The sequence below is a fragment of the Chinchilla lanigera genome, unplaced genomic scaffold (assembly GCF_000276665.1).
Source record: "Chinchilla lanigera isolate Chin_1 unplaced genomic scaffold, ChiLan1.0 scaffold00029, whole genome shotgun sequence".
NCBI lineage: Eukaryota > Metazoa > Chordata > Mammalia > Rodentia > Chinchillidae > Chinchilla > Chinchilla lanigera.
Genome location: NW_004955430.1, coordinates 4,638,147 through 4,663,518, shown reverse-complemented (window position 1 = coordinate 4,663,518; position 25,372 = coordinate 4,638,147). Strand labels below are relative to the sequence as shown.

Sequence of the window (25,372 nt, the reverse complement as noted above, 5' to 3'; positions counted from 1 at the left end):
ATATATATATATATATATAAAACTGAAAGGAAATGCACTGAAGTTGCAAGATACCATATAGTTAAAGTAGTGCTTAGCAGGAAACATACAGCTTTAAATGCTTATAACAGAAAAAGAGAAAGGCTTCGTATTAGTGGTGAAAACTTCACCTTGAGAAGCTAGAAAATGTACCAAATGAAAACAAAATAATCAGAGGCAACTAAAAAGGAAAAAAATTTAGTGCAATAGAAAATGGATAGAAAAAGAGTAAAATTAGTGAAATCAAAAGCTGATTCTCTGAAAATATCAATAAAGTTGAAAATGTTATGGACTATTCACAAACTGCCAAGGTCAGGAATGAGAGAGGGAACATCATCATAGATAAAAAATATTAAAAAGATAATGAAAGAGTATTATGAACACCTTGATGCTAATAAATTTAAGAACTCAGATAAACTGAGCACATTTCTTATAACATAAATCAGGAAAATTGATATAAGAAATATAAAATATAAATACCACTCTATCTATGAATGAAAATGAATCTGAAATTACAAACTTTGCTGTAAAGAAAGCTCTGGGTTCAATGGTTTCATTAGTGAATTCTAACAAATATTTGAAGATGAATACAAAAATCTTACAAAAACTTTTTAGAAAATGAAGGAAAAACATTTATTTTATTAGGCCAACATTATTAAACCCCCATGTTTTACCCCATTATTAATACGTTTTACCCCATTATTAAACAAATAAATCATAAACTATAGGCAAAGATCTCTGTAAACATAAAAGCAAAACTCCCTAATAAAAATATTAGCAAATGGAATCCAGCAATGTATAAAAAGAAAAATACATCATGGCCAGAACTTGTTTATTGCAGGAACAGGATTATCCCCATATTCTTATAATTGATATCAATTTGTATAATTTGCTTCTTCTGGCAGATTGCTTTTTCCAAAAATGGCCATAACATCTCCTATGCTACCTCCCCCACTCCTGCTATGAAATGTTAGCTCTTTTTCCATAAGTTTTTGGGGGTTATGTCCCCTGCTGTTGTATTTGGCAAGACCTTTCCAGTTGCCTCAATCTAGAGAGGATGGAAACAATAGCACCAGCTGGCTTCTAGGGATAGATCATAAAATGTCATGGACTTCTGCCTTGCTCTTGAAACTTCTGCATGAGGAAGCTGAAACTAATCCATGCAAAGTGACCACATAGGAAGACAAGACAGGTATGGTCAGTGGAGGTGTCCTGCTGACAATTCATCTGAGGTCCTGGTCAACAGCCAGTATCAAATACCTCACAGGTAAGTAAACATGACTTCAGATACTAGCAGAATCCAACTGCCAGGTCATCCAGCTTCTGAGTGGCTACAGTGAGGGCCCAGATGAGGTACAGTAGATGCAAGCTATTCTCGAACGTTTCCTGTGCAAATTCCTGCCACAGAATTTATGAATGCACTAAAATAGTTGCTTCACACCACTGTTTTATAGTAACAGTGATCATCAGTCAGCAAAAGTGACCCCAGGTAGAGATCAGGGTCCCTGTTTTAGAGTGGACGCTGTACTTCAGGTGAATGAGGTGACAGAGGGGCAAGCAGCAACCTTCTTTGCAAAATCACTGCACCGTGCTGACCCGCACAGAGGGAATCCCAGGCATGGTACTGCCTAATTCACGGAGTTCTAGCTCAGAGCTGTAAGAACTTTATCCTGTCGTCACCAAGAATACCAGCTTTGATCTGACCCACTGCTGCTCTGTTTCTCTCTGCAAGCCACGTGAGGTCAAGATTTGATATGCATTGCTCATTTAGTGAAAATCACTTAACTATTAAATATTTAGCACAGACATATCCCAGTGTCTACATTTGCAAGGTTCAGGTAGCTGGATCGGTCATGAATTCTGGGCACTTTTACAAAAGTTGGGTGAAAGGCAAGTTTAAGTAACTCTTGCCAAACAGCTGTACGAAGCAAGGACGTAGAGGAATAAAAGCTGTTACAACCTTTCCTTCTACTTCAGTGCATTACTGGAGACAAGAGGTGGCGAACAAGCACGTATTTATGCTATTATGACAAATATAATCCATCGTTTTCCTTCTAGAAAAATGGCTGGCTATGGGATGGTTGAGATGGGTTGGCATTTCCTATTTTTCTGTTGTCTTTTCTCCTACTCTCCTTTATTCTCCAATGTCTTTTCCCTTTTTAGAAACATCAGATTAATCTCTACAAATGTTTAAATCTGTCATCACCAGGCTTGAACAAACTCTGCACAGGTACACAAAACAAATAGCAGGGTCTGCTTAGATTCATGGGCTATTATATCTGGAAGGGAGAAGTGGAGAAAAGTGGGCTTTTGCCTGCACAGAATCTGGTCCTCCTTCTTTTGACAATAGCACTTTGATGAGTCTCTGAGGCAAAGACACCCCCTAGTCTTAGATCTTACCAGCGGACTGGGAATGGCTCTCCTTATACTTTAAAGATAGATATATAATTCTTGCCTGGCCAATCAGAACTCCCCAGTCCTGTTGGCAAGGGATTGGTTTAAATAGAGAAGGGCAGGTGGTGGACGCCATGAGGTTCAGCACCAAGGCTAGCTAGAAGCCTGAGGAAAATCTTTTCCTCCTGGAGCCAGGGGCTTCCCTGGTAGGATATAACTCTGAAGCTGTTGGTGACAAACTTAACATTGAAAGACGAGAGACTCATCTGAGAATAAAGTCACACTGAGCAAAAGAGGGCCAAGAGATGGTGACAAATAAATTCTGAATAGAATTTAGGTACCTAGATGCAGCCACACTTGAAGGTAGACTCACACTTGAACTCTTCAGTTTTATAATTCAGTAGATTCTCCTTAATTACATAAGCCTGGCCAAGGTAAATTTCTGTCATAGGCAAACAGACCTGACTCACTAAGATCACATATGATCTATCTATGCTAGTGGTCCTTGACTCTGCCCTGTGGACCAAACTCCATGTAACACATATGAACCAAAGGTTCTGAGTGGAGCCCTCTGACCCAGTTCCATCAGAGCCACTGTGCAGGGGCCCACCTCAGGCTTCTGGCAGTAGCTGCCTACTTTCCCTTCAGTGTAGAAACACCCAGCTGTCCCACTCCCCAGAGTATGGCACAGGACATGCATATGCAGGGGACTAACCAATGACCAAAAGATAATACCATCCCAAGAATGCGGTGGCATTTGCATAGAGAAAGGGGTCACTTGCAGAAGCATCCTGCAGAGCCTGTGATTTTGCATTCTCTACAGATCACACCATAGGACAGGTTGGTTTGAAACCATCTACGTGGGCTTGGCTGGGCTTATGAGGACGTTCCATGCATCTGCAAGGGAACAAACTTCTTTCTGTACTGACTGTTTGTCAGAGAAAAGGGTCAGAACTGCTTTCCAGCTGTCTAAAATGGTGGCTTGGGTTTTGAAAGTGCGTATGGACTCTACTTTAAATTTTTTTAAAAAGCAAAATCTGGTTACTTTTGAGACAAGTTAATTAAGTCCCATCTGTCTCAATGTGACTGCCCTCTATTTGGAAGTAGAAAAGACAGAGAATCCAAACTGGCAATAATGTCCTTTTAATTGAATAAACCAACAGTTTTCTCATTCTAATGAGCATAAACTGTTTACAGAAAAGATCTTATTTAAATTACCCAAAGCGATTACTTTAAATGCACAGTTTGGTTAAAAGCTACAGTCATAAATAATTAATTTTTCTTTTTAAAGGAATTATGCAAATTTAAGCCATGGGGCTAAAAATGGAATATGTCTAATCACATATGAAGTGAGCCTGCTTTTGCTTTCCTTGCTACTTTGTTTCCACATTTCTGTCTTTACACCTGCCCTACATATAAACCGTGTCTGCCCTTAGTAGGATCTGGTCTAGGGTGGTCACCATGCCCTCTGCCAATCCTTACTATTCTTAAGGCATAGCGAGTGCAACCTAGCAATAGATGGAAGCAGCTTTGTGTCAGTCTCCAATAACTCCAGGAGAACATTAGCAAACCCTTGGTAATGGAGATGAGACAGAAGCAATCGATCAGTACACGTTTCCCAAGCATTTATCGCACATAGGCATTCTGCTGAGTGAGCAGTGTTCACAGAAATAAACTTCTCTTTGAAGAACTTCAATACACACTCTGTAACAAAAAGGCAAATAAAAATACAAGGAAGGCATTAAAGACTAGACAGGAAAATCTTCAGATTCTCCAAGCCAATGAGCTGGTTAATAATACCATGGGGCTGGGGATTTAGCTCAGCAGTAAAGCGCCTGCCTGGCAAGCGCAAGGTCGTGAGTTCAGTTCCCAGTACCAGAGAAAAACAAAAACAAAACAAAACAAAAATAATAATACCAGAGAAGCCAGGATTTCTGATTGTAGAGGGGGGGACTTCCAAAGGCAGACTCAGGCTGAGCTCCTACAGTCAGTCTCACGGGGGCTGGCACAATTAGCAGTGAAGATACCACACGGTTATGAAGAAGAAGCTCCTTCTGAAATGACCAGATGCTGCTTTAGGACCATAGAACACACAGCTCAGACAGCCATTGGACCACAAGGTCAGAGATGGGAGTGACAGTGAACTTGAAGGGTGAGCTGTATATGTAGAGACGATGATGTAATCTGTAGCTATTCAACACCAGCTGACATGCTCCCCTCATTAGACTAAGGGCAAGCGGTAGACAATGAAGAACTAAAATGAGGAACAACCTTCCTTGAAATCACCAATGTCTTACACCAGCACAAAAAAGAGAAAAGCTTTTGAAAATCATTATGACATACACTGTTATCATCCCTGAGAGATATGACCGATGGTTAAAAGATGAAAGAAAATACAAAGCCACAGACTATAGCAGAATGGCCATCAATAAGGAAATTTGTAAAAATACGCTAACAGTATCAGAGATAAAGCAATGAAATGGCTCAGTCAGAAGCCAAAAGTAGAAAAAGGGAGATAACAACAGTGAAGGGGATCAGAATATGTTGCCTCCAAATATGCCATTTTGGCATAAGGCTGATTTTGAGCTGATGCAACCGCCCTCGTACTATCTGCCTCAAAGTAGGGCCCTTTGCTTTTGTATTGTTACTTCTCCAAAATTTATTACCCTTTATATAAGCTCCCAAGGCTGAGGTTGAGGGTTTCGAATTCTTTGCTATGAACCCCCCGCTACATGCATATAAGATTTTTTCCCCTGTTAACCTGTCCTTTATCAGTTTAATCCACACGCCTCAGTTCATTAACCCAAGAGGGTAGAGAAACGTTTATTTTTTCTTCACTATAATAGCTACCATCCAGTTTCATGTGTAGAAATCAGTTGTGTTTTGGGCTCATATTTTTAAGAAACAATGAAATGTTCACAATCATTTAGTTTTTTTAATCTAATGATGTTTTAAATTAATATTATATGGGGGATTGAAATATTTGACGAAGCAATGAGTCTGAGCTGATAAAACAGTTTTACACCAACAGAATCAGCCTGTTACCTTGATAGCTTGTTATCCATAACTAACTCTAGTGGGCTGTTTCAGAATGCAACTGATCTGAAACTCTAGGCAGTGGTATTAAATATATCATGCACTCACTAAAACATACATGTACAAGGAAACACCCACCAAAAGAGCACATTTTTGCAACATGTGTGAATAGTAAAATTCGGTTGTTTTCATCTTTCTTTTGTTGCTAACTGAAATTAATGAGTAACACCCACAGTTCTTTCAATATGGCTTCCATATCTCTGTGTAGGAAATTTTGAAAATCTAACGTAATAAAAGAGCAAGCTTAAGCCATACGTTGGTGAATTCATTCACTCACCCACACGAATGTGAGTACTGGGTGTGTGAGCCACATGCAAAGATAAATAAGACACAGGCTCTGAGAGGTGTCTGTTTTTGTGCCCAGTTTCAGTATTCAATATGTAAATGCAGTTGTGGGTATGTGTGTGTTTTTCACCGTGGATGGATTGGACAGCTAGGAGATGGCACACTGTCTATCAAGTGGGGAGTAATTAAGTAGTATGGCCATGACATTCACAAAGTTTTTTCAGTGCTAAGCCTATCAGAACTAATAATATAGCTGTACGTTATTTCATTTTTTTAAAAGAGAAAAAAAAAAAAAACAACAAAATAACAACAAAAAGACAAAAACAAAACAACACAAAAACAATGAAAGCGATAGAGGATTTCAAAACAAAATGATAAGAATGAACAGTGGTTGTTATATGACATACTGTTATCTTGAAGTTGCTCAGATTACCAGATGTAAGAATGCAAGATTGATCAAACAGTTAAAGAGAATAAAAGGTAATAAAAAACATTAGAAATGATACAGAGCTTTGCTAAACAAGATATAACAACCATTGTTGAATCCCTACCATCTCGTTTAGCTGTACGGTTTTTCTTTACCTACTACATATCTATAAAGCATGAGTCCTGGGTCACTCAAAAGTGGTGGACATAAGAGATTTGTGTTGCTTTTTTCTTTTTTTTTTTTTTTGGTACTGGGAATCTAACTCAGGACCTCGCACTTGCCAGGCAGCCACCGCACCGCTGAGCTACATCCTGGGCAACATAAGAGATTTGGACATGACTCTTCCCTGGGGTGCTTAAACTGGGGAGCCGCAAGGGTAAAGATACCTGGGCTTTGGAGCCTGAGCAGGGAAAGGCCCTTAGAGGAGGCAGTACTTAAAAAGGTACTTAAATTATTGCATGTTAGGCAAACAGATTAAACTTTAAGAACAAAATAATGCTCCCCCAACTGATGATTATTTTACCAATTCACTCATCCATTCACCTATTTGTATGATACCGTGTTTGGTATTGGGTACTGGGAATATAGATTCAAAAAATAAAAAGTCTGATCATTACCAAGAATAACTTAGAGTAAGCCAGAGAGACACAAATTTTAAAGTAGTCTAAGAAATATGTAATAATAAGTTACGCTAAGTATAATCAAGAACAAGAAGTGGCTCTAAGAGGGAGTAATAGGTGATTCCTTTCTATGTGGGGAATAAGGGCCAGGACTTGAAATTTGAGATCCGTACATTAACAGAAAGTTAGCCAGGAAACAAGAGCCCTGATGACATAGTGGCTGGGCACTTACCTCCCAGGTAAAAGAAAGGCAAGAAGGGACCCCTAAAGTGCAAGCCTGGACCAAGAGGATGGTTAGGCATCTACAGGGACGGTCAGGCAGGAGACACAGTGGATGGTACATTGTAAATAGCAAGAAGGAAAAAGACTTGAGAGCAGAATAAACAGGACTTTTGTCTCACATAGGTGTTTTCCTCATCTGCTAATAACATCATAAAGCAGTGTTTTGGGCCACCACTGTGTGTAGGTGTGTGTGTGTGTGCGTGCGCATGTGCACGTACACCAACCAGGGCCGTCTTCAGTGAGCCAGTCTCTCCCGTACATGAGTCACAGGACATCTTTGCACAGCATGACATACAAATGGAGGTGTGCATTTTGAATGTCCCTACAGCAAATGATTCATGTATTTTGTCTGCCACTCAGGTAGATGAAAGGAAGCAATTTACAATAAAAGAAAACATAAGCAGGCCTATATAGATTGAATAAACCAAGGAGATCTATTCCAGGGATTCTCAATGTTTTGGGGACGATGGGCTCTTATACCAAGGAAGATCATATTCATGCATGAACAAGTTTAATGGGAGGGATCACAGACTGCTTGAATTCACACATGGCTGAATATCAGATTCTGAGATCACCTAAGCCACAGGGATTCTGTCTATTCTTCAGTTAGAGAAGCTAAGGAACAGATATGTAACTCAGCAGGAGAGAAAAGAGCCAAAGTGACACTTCCTGATAGAGTTTCTGAGTTGATAACCCACCAAACTTCCTGCAGAAAGACCTTTAAGGCAAGATATCCCAACAGCGGGCATTAGCTCTAACAAATCCCACTGTCCCATGCAAGAAGAAGCCCCATGGCTCTGCTGGTGGCTGCTGGGGTCCTGGGGGAGGGTGACGCTGTCAGATTTCCAACCACCCCTGAGCTGCTCCTGCTGCTGTATTTGTTCTGGCTGAGGGCTGCTTCAGCATCCTGAATGTACACTCCTGACCCCCTTCCTGAAAGTATGTAGAGATCAAAACTAGAGCTTCCTCATGGTTTCCCCCAGAAACTCTCTTTTCAGGCCTTTGTGGATACGTAGTGGATTTTTGGTGAGATGCATGGGTTTTAAATTGCAGCGCAGCGAGTAATATAAATGAGACCTCTCCTTGCTTGCAGAAACATCCTTGATCACTTTCTGCCCTGCCTGCTTGCCAAGTCTGCTGTTCCCTCTTCTCTGTGCGTTTTGCTTGTCCCATTTTCTTCTAGAGCAATTCTGTTGTATTTTCCCTTTGATTCTAGACACTGTCCTACAGCTTCTCTTCCACATCCTGCTGGCCCTAAATCTTTTCCTCTAGGATTCTGGTGCTAGGCTTGAATATAAGACTTATTTGGAGGTGAACATTTGGAAGTGACTAGCAAGGAGGGAAGAGGTTAAATTCTATAAGCTCTTGTTTAAAAGAGACAACCTAAGATAATATGGGGAGAGAAAAAACAGTTCAGTTGAGAAACATCGGACGGTGTCACTTGTGCTTCCTCCTGGCTCCAGCAGAAGCAGTGTGCACGGAAAGGAGCAGCTCAGAGCCAAGGCTGCCCAGAGATGCTATTAGTGGGAGGCTCAGTAGACAGCCTCCTAGAAGGCCCACAGACTAGCCTCGGAGGTGGCCTCACTGTACAGTGCAGGGTATCCCAATTGCTCAACTTCATCCAATTTTCAGGTTTTGATTTTTTGCTTTGAGTTTAAATTCAGTTTTAACTTACACATAATAGCAGAAAGAATCTACATAGTGATAAAGTAATACATGATATTTTCATACATGGACAGTGGTACCTCAGCACACGAACTTGATTCTTTCCATGGTTCTGGTCACAAACGCAGTTGGGCAAGAACCGAAACAAATTCAATGGTTAGATTCAATGCTGACCTTATGGGGAAATTGGATTCGGTTCTTATCCAGTTTGGTTTGCAACCAAGATTGTGGAAAAACTCGAGTTGGTGACCCTACCTATCCCTCTATATTTAAATTCATTTTAACTTACAAATAAAAACAGAAAAAATATACATAGTAATGAAGTATCACTATGGGGGATCTGGCCAAGATCCTCAATAGCCGGTATGAGGGGTACAATGGCGAAAGGATGAAATAAGAAACAGACAAATTTCTGGGGCTGGGAGGTCAATGCCTCAGGATGGGCAGAGACAAAGAGGCTCCAAGCCAGCCACTCTTCACCGGGTGTGTTCCATGATAGCAGGGGCTATCGAAGAGTCAAAGTTTGTGGACCACTCAGAGGTCCATGACTCAGTGGGCAAGGGGTAATCCTGGGCTGGCTCAAGAGGGTGGAGATGCTCTTATGCTAAGGAGGATCTTGCCCTGGAGTGGTTTTTTTTTTTTTCAATCTTAGTGGTTTTAGTTTAGTCTTAGTAGGTGGGAGAGGCTGGCCCATCCCTAAAGAGTTAATGGGAAATCTCAAAAGGGTAATACTGAAAATCCCAAGCCTCCATTTATCCCTTAGGGAAGTATGAAAAATTAGCCATTGTGAATTTGTGGTCCCCAAAGTATCATGTGATCTTTCAAAACACATATACATTGTATAATATTTAAGTCAGGTTAAACGTATCTCTCTCCTCAAACATCTGTCATTTTTTAAGGTAGAAAAGTTTAAAATTCCTTTCTTCTAGCATTTTGAATTATGCGGTACATTATCTGTAGCTAACCTATTGTATAAGAGCACATGAGGATGTCTTGCTCCCATCTAACTATAACTTCTTACCCATTAATCGCTCCTTCTCCCTCAGGGTGTCTACCCTCCCTGGCCTCTGGTAACTACTATTCTACTCCAAATGCTATGAGATCAACTTTCTTACGTTCCACATGTGTGAGCTCATGCTCTCCTTGTCTTTCGGTGCCTGGCTTATTTTACTTAACATAATGATCTCCCAGTTCCATCCATACTGTCACAAATGGCAGAAGTTCGTTCTGTTTTTACAGCTAAATTCTGTCCCCAAAGAAAATACGCCACATTTTCTGTGTCCATTCATCAACTGACAGAAATAACATAGGTTATTTCCATTTCTTGGCTATTGGGAATAGTGCTGTAGTAAACATGGAAGTGAAGATATCACTTCAACACATTTATTTCATTACATTTGGATATGTACCCAGGAGTGGGACTGCCGGCATATAGTAGTTCTATTTTTTTTTTTTTTTTGAGGAGTTTCCATACTGTTTTCCCTACTGGCTGTACTAATTCATGTTCCCACCAACAGTGTGCAAGGAGTCCCTTTGGTTCATATCCTCATCAGCATTATCTTTTGTCTGTTACTAGCCATTCTAACTAGAGTGAGGAGATACTCAATGTGGTTTTGATATGTCTTTCCCTGATGAATAGTGATGTTGAGCATTTTGTATTTGTTCTTTAGAGAAATGTCTATGTAGATCTATTGCCCATTTAAAAAACTGAGTTACCTGGTTTTTAGCCAAAGTTCTATCCCCTATCTTGGCCTGCCTTTAGGTCCTGTTGGCTTGTTCAACTGAGTATTTGATGTTTTGGTCTATTTTCTAACCCCTTGCTTACCTTCCCTGACTTCTGTGGAGATAGCCAGATTTACCATACAAAGTCATTAAAAGTATCTACAAAGAGTTTGGCTCAGGACCCTTAATTTCCTCCAGGAATGAAGCTGTGTATATCAGAAATAACTTGATTTTTGACACAGTGACAACAGTGGTAGTTATACAAATTATAGGATGTGATTACAGAGTTTGCTGTGATAACACCATAAAAATCCTTTTGTGATGTATAACACATTCAAAATGCAAATTCCAGGATATTTAAAAGCCCATCAAACAGAATTGTTATGACTTGAGATCTAAACTCAGGAATGTTGCGGTTTCTTTTACAAGTGTGATGAGCTGAGTTTTCCTTCTGTCATTTAATACAGCACAGAAAATGTTCCATGTAAGAGATACATATTGCAAAATTTAAAGTTTCCTACCCTGGGGTTGCCAAGGCTATAGGGAACATAATTCAGGACAAGCCGGGCTGCCATGCCTTCAACTCTCAAAGCAGCCACTGTGGGAGTTTTCAAAAATTCAGTGTCAGTGATGTAACACAGGCTTGTGGAAATGGGAACAACACTGGAAACCTCCCATCAGGCATTTCTCAAGACATTTGCTCCTCAGAAAGCAGCCCATTGGCCCAGCTCGCCACCTGTCTCCACGCTACACCAAGTCTAACATTACAGTCCCACACCCGCACAGGTGACCCAGGGTTGAATTCCACTGATCCAATAATTATCACATCTCTGTAGGCAAATTCTTCAATCTCCCTGAGCCTCAGCCTGATCCTCTGAAATATGGAGTTAATACAACCACCTGCCAGAGAGGCAAATGCCCGTGGCCCAGTGTTGGGGGTGTACTCCGGCTGTCTTTTAATGGCAGCTCTACCCAGTTATCCTTGACTGTGCTGCTCATACAAGACCTGCCAGTTGCTCTTGTGGGGAGAAGGCTTCTGAGGAGCACCATCAATGGGCACAGCTCAGCCTTTCCTCCCAGGCTTCCTGGCTCATACCTGCTAGCCACAGCCCAAGATCAGGAGCACAGCAGATTCTAGGACTGGAGTTTCTTCTAGCTCTAGTTGTTTGCAGATTGTATGGCCATAAAGATTTCTCAGACAGCCAGACATGGTGGTGGGATGACTGTCTTCTCAGCATGGTGGGAAGCTGAGACAAGAGAACGGAAAGTTCAAGCCCAGCATAGGCCCATGACTTAGTAATTTAGTAAGACTTTTTCTCAAAATAAAACAAACAAACTACAATAAAAAAGGCTGGGGCTGTAACTCAGTGAAGATGTCTTGGGTTCACTCAATGTCTTGGGTTCACCCAGTACCAGTACTGAGAGAGAAAGAGAGAGAAAAAGAGGGGTTGGGGGGAAGAGGGGGCAGTCTAAGATTATGGATATGTTTCTTTGGAAGAGTGACAGAATCTGGCAGTTTCAAAATACAAGGAAGGCAGAATTCATTCCACAAAACTCTATGTATGGAACGATAAGAAATAATATTTTTCTGAATTGCTAGATAATAATGATTAGCATTTGCCAATCACTTGGTATGCTCTTGGCATGGTGCTAACCAACATTATCTTTTTTAAGTCTTCATAATTCAATGGGATCACCATCATCGTTTTCCTACTTGATGAAAAAGAAACCTAGAGAGTAGGTAACATAGCACTCACATTGATATGTAATTTACGGTAGAATGCTTTAGTAGAGATGGTGTCATATAAATGTGAATGCCAGTGTTAGCATGAAAAGGTGTTCAATCTGAGAGGTGGTCAACTGCCCTATTCAGGAATATGCATTCTAGCTAACATTTAAACAAAGGGCTACAAGTGCTATGGCTATTTATCTCTGATCAACACCAGGAGCATTACCAGTGAGTATCATGGACAATGACTGTAATGAATATAATAGAAATGAATTCTCACTGATGAAACTGGAGGTGTCCATTTTGGATTGGTTCAGCTTATAGCAGAGACCTTGCCTTTTTCTGCAAGAACCCACAAAAGTACTTTTGGAGCTCTATCTACAGGAATAGTGCCCCAAACCTGGTTTTCAAATAACCTTGGCTTAAGCTTCTGACTCAGACCTCTCAGTCACCTGAGTCCAAACAGAAGGTGAAAAGATTCCTACAACTAATGCACGAACTCTGATGCAAGGCACCATTCAACCCTGAAAGGAAGAGAACTAGGATTTGCTAAAGCTTTCAAAACAAGTTGCTTTTGTGCATGCTTGTGAACAAATGTTTGCATGTATTACAGAAGTGATACAAAACTTGTTTTCATGGTGGCCTATTAATAAGATTGTGAGAGGAGGACTTATAGCTTCTTTACTAAATGTTGAAGGATACCAATAATTACCAAAAATAGTTGATCAAGTATAAATTACCCAGTTGGCTTCAGTTGTTAATTGCAGGGACTTAAACTGCATTCCCTAAAAATGAAAACCAAGACACTCCAGCATTAGGGACTAACACTTAGCCTAATAAGTACCTGGTCAAGGATTTAGGTCACCCCACATCTGGTTTCACAAGTGTCTCTAAAATCAATTATGGCTACAGAGTAGACCTTTTTGCTTGCTGACCAACCATAAAGAGAAGGGGCAGTTGAGTTCCATAAGTGGTCTGCAAAGTCCATATATTCTGAGTGCCCCTAATCCAGTCCTACATTGGATTATCATGGCAAGGGAAATAGGAAATGGGTAGATTTGATCTAGACTCCGTGAAGTGTGGGGAAATCACTAGACCTTACAAAAATGTATGGCTCTGCCAGTACAGCAAAGGCTGCCGTGAATGTGCATATTGTGGCCAAGGCACAGCCCTTGCCTGATGCATTTCTGCATTCCTAGCCACCAATTTTCTTTTCCAAGTTTGTTCTTGTTTGTATTCCGTTGGACTTGGTTGAAAAATCTGTTCTTAATAATATTAATAGTTAAAATTAAGATTATTTTAACCTTTGAGTAACTTATGTTTAACAAAACCACAATGCTTTCTAAGTAAAAGCCCACATATTTCAATAACTAATAGCAATCTCATTTTTAAAGAAAAGTTTTTGAACACAGTATAGTTTTGTTTCATATAAATTGTCATGCGGTGATCAATATTTCTGGAGAATGCTATACTTTTACATAACAGAAAACTAAATAAGAAGCAGGTTACCAAGTGTTATGATGGCAAACAGCTGCCAAAAATCTATGATTTCACCCCTGCTTCCTCTCCATTCCCTTAGTATTCTGTTACAAAAGTCAAAACACTCATTCATTAAGGATTTCTCTGCATCGTCTAAGGAAACACACTACTATTCTATCATGCTATCAGACTTTCTGGGAATTTTACTTTCCAGTCTGGTCCAGAGTAATTACCTTGGCCTAAATATGGACAGTAATTAAAACCAGAGAGCATTTATATTTTGTTGGGGAACTGAGCGCTAATGCTAAAGAAGCTGCATGGACCTAAATATTTTTCCGGGCCTCTCCCAATATCAAGTTTCTCTAGAGTCCACTGAAATTATGATGATGCCCTCTCCCAAAAATCACATTCCACATTTCGTCCATAACCATATCTTTAGCAAGAAAACCACTGTTAGGAACTTTTCCATCAGACCCAAGTAATATAGTGCAAACAATATGCCTTAAGCAATCAACTCCTTCCCCAACCTATTGGATTTAACAATACGCACAGGAAGACAGCGTCGCAGATATCTGCCTCATCCCAGAAATGTCTCTGTTCCTCCATCCAAAATCAGTGACTATTACTCAGAACATAAAGCTGACATTCATACAAGCTAGTTGCTTCAGACTGGAATGTGGCCATTCAGCTAGGCTTTCAAATGGAAAGGTAAATATGACATATGTATTTTGGGGACAATATCATGAACACTCTTCTTGGTACCACAATATGAGACTCAGTATTCTTTATTACTTCTTCAATTCTTGGGGTCCCATTGTACGAGTGTAGGAAAAGGGTAATGTGAAGTGGGAGAAACAAGCCAGTGAGTAGCAAACAGACAGGTGGTATGATGGGGAACAAGCTGCTTTGTCTGTCTGAGTTAGTACTGAGTACCGGGCAAAGTACTGGGTTACAGGAATACAATGCAGACTTTGCCTATTCCTTACATTATTGTTGGTGGGACATATATGGAAGTAATTCTTATAGAGGGGGAAATCAAGCTGTCTAATTAAATTAATTACAAATGATAGCAATTTGCATAAAGGAAAGCTGGTGGGACCTGGGATGGAAAGTCAATGGGTACACGAAGGATAATATTTTAGCTGAAACCTGGAGCATGGGTAAGAGCTTCTCCACCACAGGGGGGCAGAGCAAGAGGGCAGTCTTTCAGCTGAGAAAGAAAAGCCTGTGCAAAAGCCCAGGAGATGGAGGAAGTTTGGGGCACTCAAACAACTAAAAGATGACTACTGTGGCTGATGTTCGGAAAGTGACAGAGACTGGTCAGTTTCATGGGGCTCTGCTGACCCTGGTAGGATTCTTGGAGGCAATATACAAGAAGCAGGGGAAGTCGGGAGATGAAAATCCAATGTAAGGAATTATTTTCAAGGGTTCCCTGAATGCTCATTATACTCCTACCAACCAGAAATGATTCTAACAATGCCAAAACCCATTTAAAAATGTCTCTTTTATTTCAATGGCGGGCAAAACTATGATTAATTTCATTTTAAGAAATATATATATATATGAGATACTAAACCCCCCTTGACATTTAGAACACACTACCCTAGTTCCTCAAAGTTTATATACATTAATTCAAACCATTTATATGTATGTTACCAAGTGTTTCACTGAGTTAGAGGTATTGGGCACCTTACAGAGAAGCTCAGTCACATGAGGGAAGTGAACCTCTGACCAGGTATGTAATAAAGACGGCCTTGAGTAAGCGTGCAACATACCGAGTGAATATTAGAGATGAGGCCATTCATACCTAACAGTTACGAAAGGATATTTCTAGATGCTCCCTAACCTTAAGATCTCCACTTTAGGAGGTTCATACATCCAAGTGTGTATGAACACTTACATCCAGACGTTGCAGAACGTTAGACAATATCCCTCTCTTTAAGGAGTTCATAGTCCAATGGGATAAAAATGAATGTAGATATCTTGATAGAGTGCAAGAAGATCTAGGATAGGGTCATATTCTTGGGAAGCACATTCTGTGGGCTTCACTGCAGCCTAGGATCCATCAAGGACAACATAGGAGGTGTCCCAGAGGAGATGGTAATCACAGAGAGCAAAGTAGATACATAGAGGCTTCCACATGTGGTGGAGGGCAAAGAGGCTGCTTCCTGCAGAGAGAACAGCATGTGCAGTGGTCTAGGTCAGAAATAGCATGGTGCTGGTCCCCAAGATGATCTCCTGAGATGGTTCCTGAGAAGGGAAAATCTGGCTGGCAACACTGTTAAGAGAATGGAGAACGTCTGTACTGGCAAGAGCAAACTGGAGACAGATGATCAAGTGTTTCAACAGCTTAAGATTTCATCTCGCGTAAAGGGTTTTGAGCCAGAGGTGAGCCTACCACACTTTTAAATATTCTCCAATTTCTTAGTGGAGAGTGAGAACACCTCAACTACTTGTGAAGTTATTTCAGAGTAGGCCTTCAAATGTTTTTCAGAGGTAGATATTTAAAAAATCATCTAACTTGGTCTTGTAATGGATTTGCCACTGTAAGGTGTGAGGGACAGTACATCTTACTGGTCACTTCCCTTGGAAGACCCCAGGAGATCCACTGACAAAAGGTATGTTTGAATCCTATATTTTTCAAAGGAAAGACTTTTCAGGCAGAAACAAACACTGCTGTACCTGTTGGGTAATTGAGAGAGGCCGATTGTGAGGTAAACATTCTGCCCTTGCTTTATCTTGGACCACCTTTCATTTGATCACTTTGAAAGAGAAATCAGTGCTAAGAGTGTGTACGAATTGTTCCCAACACCAAGAAAAGTTGTTGATGTTCCTGGTTCTTTGATTAAATATAATAGAAACTTATGTGAAAACCATCTTTCTTTTGCCTGAATAAACTATTGTCTGTGCTTTTTCTTTCTTTGCTCCGAACAAGAGAGAATCCCTCACAAGGACCTGGCACTGAGTATCATGTTTGGTTTGGCTATCTAACAGGAGTACACATTACCAGAAGAATAAGGTTGGAAGGAGCCCCTGACTGCCACATCATCCCTAAGTGGTTATGAAAAGCCATGAAGGCACAGAGCAAAGGAATGACTCTCTACCATTTGCAAATAGAAATAGTTTAAGAGCACAAGACAGGTGAAATATTCTTATTTATATCTTTGAACCATGGCCTCATTGACAGTGTTTTTTATTTGGAACACCAATCCTTATGGAATAATAGTAAAATACCTAAATTTTCCCATGGAGAAAAATTCTGTCTACCACAAGAGAAGAGAAGCTGGCAGCTGATATCAAACCACAGGCTGATTCTCTGGGATTATTTTAATTGTTCTTCATGCTAGTAGTAACAGGAATGTGTTCATTTTAATCTAAACCATGTCAAAGTATGAGAATCAGCTCTGAGAATCTAAGCTGCCCAACTCTCTGGGCTGCAAAGGGGGAAAACGTGGTACAGATTTGCTGGTGGTAGCCAGAATGCTTCCCTCCACACTCAGAAGGCACAAGAAATGGGGTTCTTACCACCATGCAGCAGAGACGGGGTAAGAAGGAAGGGTAGGGCCAAGGATATAGAAAGTAGGAGGAGGACTGGGGACATACTCACTCGGGAAACTGGAGCTCAAAGGAGGCTTTGAGCCTGTGGCTCACGGAATAGGAAAAAGCCACACTCCTGAGGACTAGTACTAGAGCCTGCTTGGGCGGCAACATGCAGAAGCTTCAATAGAAAGTTCTAGAAAGGCCAACCCCTTCAGAATCCAGAGGTTTCCTCCCATCAGTGGTACCTCCGTCTTACAGAATCTGTTATCCCCAGTGCTGTCGGATCTATTCTTGAGTTGTAGCTTATTGCAGAAGTAGCCTTCTGACCTCAGTGGACAGGAGTAATTTACATAATGTGCTCAGAAATGTAAATGCAGATACACAAACACTGAGTTCATCTCTGTTGGGTTTGAATCGGGACATCATTTAAAGCCAAGAGTAGAGGGGACTATGTTTTACCTGTGGCTCAGGACATGGGAGAACAGCACTGGTCTGTAAAGAATGTGAAAATACAGCAAAGGGAAAAGCGCAAAGGCTGTGCTCCAGAAGGAAAGAATGAAGAGAGTGGCTATTTGCCTTCGATGGTTTCCTAGCCTGTGATAGTCTTTTTCCCTGCTGAGGATGCTCCTGGATGCATCCAAGAGGGGACACAAGTACTGAGAGTAAACTTTTGGTCATCTGAAGTAATTAAGGAAGAAAAATAAGGCAGAGATTATAAAATACTAACATTATCATTATTATAATCCTGATTATAATAATCAGGATTATAATAATAATCTTCTGATTTTCTATATATAATAATCTTCTGATTTTCTATATATAATAATCTTCTGATTTTCTAATACATCCACAGATATAACCTCCTATCCCCATAGCCATCCTTCCCAATGAGACCCAATCCAGTCACTTTATATGAACACAAGAATACAGCACATAATCCACAGCAGAGGTTCTTTTCTCGCCATTATCAGAGGTTGGTGCATACTCACTTAGAGTTCAGTTTAGGCTCTGCAATGCCAGGAAGGAGGAAAAAAGTGCTTAAGAGCCTCCCTAAGCACTTGGGAGGTGTTCAAGCAACTGGAGTTCTAGTCTCACACTTCCCAGTATCTCCCAGAGCAGTGCTGCTTCTATGTGTTTTATACATCAAAGCTCCATGAAAATATCTGTCAAGATAAAGTGCCTATTGCTTCTATGTATGGTACCATAATGAACCACAGTGATCATTACATATTACTTGAGGCATGGGTTGGTTTTGGCTTTTACAGACAAGTTCTGCGTAAGACTCACATATTTTTCAGTCCTCCTAAATTCAGTCCTACTAATTTTCCTGTGAACTGGTTTCCCACATAGTGAGATTCAGAAAGTAGCTCCATTTCACTTCTCAGTGTGAGGCTGTAAATCAAACAGGCCTATGTATTGTGGGCTTGATACAGATGCTGTAAGAAAAGGGCTCTAAACGCTGTGAAAGAAGGTGGATGGTACACACTATCACTGCCACCATACAGAGAGAGTTTGCCTGCAAATAAAGCCAGCAGGAGTCAAGCAACAAGTCAAAATGATACAAAACTGATCCTTGAATCTGGTCATGCTTCAGGACAGAACTATGTCGATATCCTGTTTCTAAGAGTCAACACATTTCAGTTTTGACTTTTGCTGCTTTGAGTCGGCAGTTGTCATCTGTAAACAAAGAGTGCTGAACAATCCACACTATATGATTACACAAGTTTAATGGTGTTATGCAGTTCTACATGGCAGAGGATATAGGCTGGTCTTTATTATAGACAGGTACAAGTCATTGAACCATAAAACAAGAAACAATAGTAAATACCTGAAATCTTAAAAATCTCCTTCATGTTCAGTCCTGAACTTTTCTACTAGTTGTCACCCTTCAGTGTTAGAATATCTTTTTTTAAGATAATTTCATGCCACTGATTTTTAGTTTTATAATACCAACTCCAAGGAGAAAAGGTGGAGCTATGAAGAAAAAAAACCAAAGTATTAAACAGAGAAATCCAGAATTAATGGAAAAGGAGAATATTTCAATGAATATAAGTAGTACCCCAAATCAGGAATGCACTCATATTTTTAACATCAGCATCTCTTGGCAAAAAATAATTATAATAGTAATCTGTTTCAATGAAAATAAAGTACTGTAATATTTATAGCCTGTGCCAGAGTTATAATGACTGCAGGGCCAGAAGTGAAGTGTCACAGCATGCTCCACATGTTTTTAACACGGTTTCTGAAGGCTCTGGAGGCTATTAAATTTAATGAACCCATCTGTTATGAAATAGAGGTCCCAATGTAATCAGTTTCCTCTATGCCATGTAATGCAGATGGCATTCTCTGTCCCACAACCCAGCAGGACGGTTTATGTTTCTTTTCACTCTTATCTTTTTGTTTTGATGATGGGGACCTCTTTGATATGCAGCAGTGTCTTGGGAAAATACTGTAAATTCAGTTTGTCAAGCCCCAACAACTCCTTGAAGGTGGCATCAACCCCCAGAGCGATCCTTTCTAGGCAGTGAGAAGTGATAGCTTAAAGCAATCACCCAAACAACCCTTAAATGGCCTAGGTGCCAGTCCTAGATGGGAAACCAAAACAAATGTGCGATTTATCAAATGCAAAGCATTTTTCTCCAAGTTGGACTTAGTAGGGGGTGAGGAGAAGGGATAACAGTCCAATCTGCAAATGCAACTAAATTGGTTTGAAAGTTCCTACAAATTGCCTACTGAATTGCATTAGCAGCGAATGGGAGGGGCAGGAGGGCTCAGTAATGAATTCTCATTATTTTAAATGGTCACATCCCAGTGTTTCTAAAAGATTTCTTTGCTTCCCTTCCGTGTGTCACTGTGGTCTGTGCAAACTCCCCTGGAGAGGTTGATCAGGGATGCTGATCCTTCCTCGGCGTGATACCGCTTCTACCCTGCTTGGCAAGTTGGGTAGCTTCCCCAAGCTGATTAAGACCCAGCTGCAAAGCACAAGTCATTTGCTTACAAAATGGAACAAATTCCATTGTTAATGATTTTTGCTCTGCACCTAAGAGATAATGACTGGACATGACTTGTATTCAGATGAGAAGCCTATGAATTTCAGAATTCTGGTGTTTGCTGTCTTGTCTGTTAATACATGTGATCTTATCAGATTAAACATAATTAATGTTGTTAACATTAATTCATTTATTTGGTCATCACCGGAAATGCAAATTGAAATGGAATAGCCAAGCCAGACACAGAATAATTAATCAGACTAGTGGCAATGGGCTGGGAGGATGGGCCCTGGAAAGAAGGCTTGTCGGTCTGATTCTAGAATCAGCCTAGTCAAATGTAACCTTTGTCTCTCATGTGCAAAAATCCAGACTCAGCTCCTGTTTATAGTTCAACTTGTATCTTGAACTTGTTCAGACCTAGAATGGTATGGATCAGCATAGACATAATAAAAGGAAAAGTATTGTATCACAGGTTGTTTTAAGCTATTCGTTTAACTATTAAATCAATTAGATAATTATACTTGTTGCTGCTAAGTTTTCAGCCATAATAACTGATGAGTCGAGCATGCAGGGATCCAGTTTGCTTTAACTACCCAGATAATCACGGAGAAAGAAGACTTGAGACCTTATGAAGCAAACTTATCAAGTGTCCACATTTATCAATCAACAAATGCCTAGTTCCTTCGTATTTGGTAGAAATAATATAAATTAGCAGGGCTACCAGTGTTGGGATTCTGAGGGAGCGAAGCCCACTTTTACACTGTTATGTAACAAAGAAAACCAGTCTTCTGCAAAGAGCAGGGGTGAGCAGAACAGTATGAGGAAGAAGGACTGTAGCTGCCTTGAAGCTTTCTCTGGATAGAGTGTTGCAGGTGAGGTTTGGCTGAATTCTCCTAGGGCATTATCTTTTCTTCTCAATAACGTCACATGGGCAGAGACTGTTGTGGTTTGTAGAATGCTCAAACAGTCCCCAATAAGGAAATTCCCATGGAAACTCCTCCCTTTTGGTATGCCTATGATGAGATATTACTCATATGATTCAATGACCCATCAATTGACTTTCAGTTAATTAAAGGAGAGATCAGCCTGGGCCACTTGACCTCATGGAAGAAGCCTTTAAGAGAAGGTAAATCACGCAAGGGGTGCACTCTGGCTGGTCTGGACTGCAAATAGGGCCATGTGTGGAAGTACAGGCAACCTCTAAGAGCAGTCTCCAGTGAGCAGTAAAATACCATCTGGGTCCTACAACTGCAAGGAGCTTCATTCTGCCAACAAAATGGAAAAGCTTGAAGGAGAACCCTCCGCCGTGGATGGCATTTTAGGTCAGCCAACATTTAATCACAGCCCTGTGAACCCCTGCGCTATGGATCCAGCTACCTGTGCTGACTTTCTTCACCTGTGGGAGCCTCGAGAGAACACACTGTGCTGCTTTAAGCTGCTAAGCATGTGCTGATTTCCTACTCGGCAATGGAGAGCTAATGAAGCTGTCTGAGTGATGTTGAGTCACATGTCAGAGGCGTGTCAATTATTCTAGCTGAAAAGCACAACCGCTCCCACATCAATAAGTGGCTCTTCTCTGTGTCTTGGAAGATCATTATCCCTCAGAGCTACCAAGAGACAACAAGATGGGATGCAGACAGCAAGCTGGCCACTTCAGTCCCCCACAGCAATCTAAGAGGACACGAACAAATCAAGGTAAATAGGAAGGAGAGAAAAGGGAATGAAAGAGAGAAAGAGAAAGGACGAAGGAAAGAAGGAATGAAGGAAGGAAATAAATGTCAGTTTTAAGTACTGATTTCCTCTGAATGCAAGGAAGACTTTTTCTGTCCTCTTTTTTATGGCTCCTTTGCTTATACTTGACAGTGGTAATTTTTTTAGCAACCTTCTTTAGAGTTCTTTCCATGCCATTCACTTTTCCTCAGAATCAGCTGATGGAGACCACTACGAAGCATCCCTGAGCAGGACTTAAATTAACCAATGGGCTTTTCATGCTTACTTGTGAGTCTGTCCAAAGCCTAGGCTGCTTGTCTGGAAATGGAGGGCGGACTCATACTAAATGAACCTCTGTGAGTCACTAATCCATACTAAGGCCTGTAATGGTGGATGAAGCCCGAAAGCCTCAAAGGATAGGACAAGATTCCAGCCAAGGACACCAGGATCCAACCTCAACTAGATAAACACAGTAGCCTCAGGCATTTGACTCCTGGGTGGATTAATTTAATATCTTACTTGGAGAAGTCCTTGAGAGGTTCTGCTCTGCTTGAATACTCCACTCCCTTCTTCTGGTAACTAAATAAATATGGGCCACCCAGCAAAGGTCTTGGTCTAGCTCTGAGAGAATCTCAAATTCTGTGAAGAGGGCTTTGATCTTCCTAGAGCCCTGAAATCATTCCATTCACCTCTTTCTATTTAGCCTTCACTGTACACTCGGTCAGGAGACTGTGGACCTGATCAGCCTGCAATAACTAAGGGATATTATTAACCCAATAATCAACCTCTTTCTTTTTACTCTCACAATTCATTAGTTTAAATTATACTTACCTATTAATTTGGTATAGTAACACAATAACGATATAGTCACAACTGGCATCAGAAGGTTTGGGAGTAAAGATAATTGCCTTCTGATAACCCTGCTCAAGCCCAGGAATAGACATATGCTTCATATTCCAGAATGGACTTTCAGACCAAACAATAAGTTTGTGGACACACTGTCCCAGGACAGTAAGTCACTTAAGTGGCAGTCAGCTACAAAAACTGTACCATATTTCCTTTTTCTTGAGCAGTTCAAAAAGTGCTCCTTCAGTAAAGCTGGGTGATGGTCTGCCCGGCTGATGTGGTATAATCCCCAGGTTTTCTTGGGGACCTTGACCCTAGGCACTAACCCACAGACTTGAGTGCCCAGCCCAAAATACAAAAATAAAGCAAATGAATTCCAAAAACTTAAAGTATGTCTAGACAAACAGTGATTTCAAGGTTTTCATCATGTTTAACTATGAAGTTCTACTACCAAAAGGTACAAACCATTTCATAGATAACATGTGAGTCCCAGCTTAAAGAAAGGACAAAACATTTAAAAACTTCCCATAGCCAAGGCGATGAATTCAAACTGCATTTCCTGATGTTGGGAAAGGAGAATAGGTAGTATTTATTACATTCTTGCCATGTATACACTTTTAGTTCTTAGAGTCAACCCCGGAAGTCAGATTTTATCCCTTGTTTTATAACTGCTGAAAATAGCACAGATACTAAGTAATTTGCTTAAGGGTGGTATAGCCAGTATGGAATGGATGTGAATTTCATACCTAGGATATTATTTTAACTCTGAATTCAGTGCTCTTCGCTTATAATCTAAGATAGACTATAAACACGTGTAAATATCTTTTTTAAAATCCAGAGCTAACAACCTCACCTGACCATCAGGTTATCAAAATGGAGTTGATCACGAGTCCCAATGCCAAGTGCTCCAGGCTCCTTTTTTACTGCAAGTTGGGCCACATTAGGGCAGTGCTGGCTTGGGCCTGTTCTGCATGGGTCAGGACCACGATGAGCTCACAACTGTTCATTTCTCCCTTTTACCTTCTGGCTAGCTCCAAAGTCAGTGGGCTCACCATGGAATTTAGGCTCAGCAGATGTGTTCAATATGTGAATCCTATTCTGACCCCTGTAGACACCACACAGGTTTTGTCCTTCCTCTGAAGAATCCAGGCCCAGACAAGGAGCCTGAAGAGACTGTGGCTTCTCGGTCAGTGGCAGTGGCCTTCTCCTTACCCACAGGCCTAGTGAAGAGAAAGAAGGACTCCCCCACATCTGCACAGGCCCAACAGGCTACATATATTGGATTATTACCTCTTCTTATGTGCTGTATGTTGGAAATATTTTCTCCTTTTTAACTTACAAAATTTATTTTCAAGGCTGTTTTGTTTTATTTTTAAATAGTTGAAATAATCTTTCTCTTTCTTATGTTAGAAAGCCTTTTCTGGAAACCAGATCAGACAAGAATCCACCAAGGTTTCTTCTAGCTACTGGCATGGTTTCACTTTTTACAGTTTAGACCTCTGGATTTCCTGATTTCCCTCCTAGACACAATATGAATATTAGAACTCATTTTACTTTTCTCTAAATGGCTGTCTAGTTTTCACAAAAAACATGTATTACAAAGCCCATCCTAGCTCCACTGACCTGAAATGCTGCCTTTATCATACAATAAGTACTTGCATGCAGTGGGATCCCTTTTGATCTCCTATTGTACGGATCTCTCTGACTACCCAGGTTTTAGTACCATAATGTTATTTGAGAGAGTCTGTTCTTATATTTTTATATTGTTGAAACAAATAAAATGATGGCTCAAACTGGATATCTGGAGTTTGTATACAGACCATTCAGTGATTCAGTGCTTATGTATTGGCTAACCAGCTGTCTCTTTTCTCCCAGGTCTTTGGCTTTACTCGTTCACATGTAAGAAGAGATGGAAATATCACTATTGCTATTGTTACTATTGTTAACGCCCATATCATTATATCATTGAAACAGCTTAACTATTTTATTTCTGTGATTCAAAATCAAACTGAGATCAGAATCTCAAACTGATAAAAGCTCAAGATCTCTGCAGCAATCACAAGGTTTTTCAGTTCCATGTCTACTAGTACCCAGGAGACTATTCCTGGGGTAGGGTATCCCTTCTTGGCCAGATGACACATTCATATCTATGGTCCGCCAGTCTTCTATAAGGCTGAGGTGAGGCAAGCTGCTGAGGCCCAGCTTAGGTCAAGATGCTCCCCAATATGAGTTCCCACATGTTGTTCCTGCCCTGCACTTGCCTGGAGCTGCCAGAAATGCAGCGGAAACAAGAGCACCCAGGGAGAAAACAGCAGCTCACCACGGCCATCAAGATCACCCCAGAGGACAGCTGTGTCTGCATTACAGCTGTGACCAGATTAATGTGATGTTAAGAATGCAAACACCTACAATCAATAAGTGAGAAGCGCTGCTCCCATCACACTCATTATTACTATGAAAAATCAGCCCGACATTGCACAAGAAACATGGTCATGGAGCCACTGCCAATCCTTGATGACTGGCAGAGGCCTTCTTCTTCCACCATTTTGGCATCACAGTCTTCTGCCTG

The 25,372-nt window shown here is 40.7% G+C and overlaps 1 protein-coding gene across 3 annotated transcripts in view; it reads right to left on the bottom strand.

Moving 5' to 3' along the window:
* Cacna2d3 (calcium channel, voltage-dependent, alpha 2/delta subunit 3) overlaps positions 1-25,372 on the bottom strand; it is a gene marked incomplete at its 5' end in the record, with an annotated part of 848,592 nt that overhangs the window by 276,381 nt on the left and 546,839 nt on the right.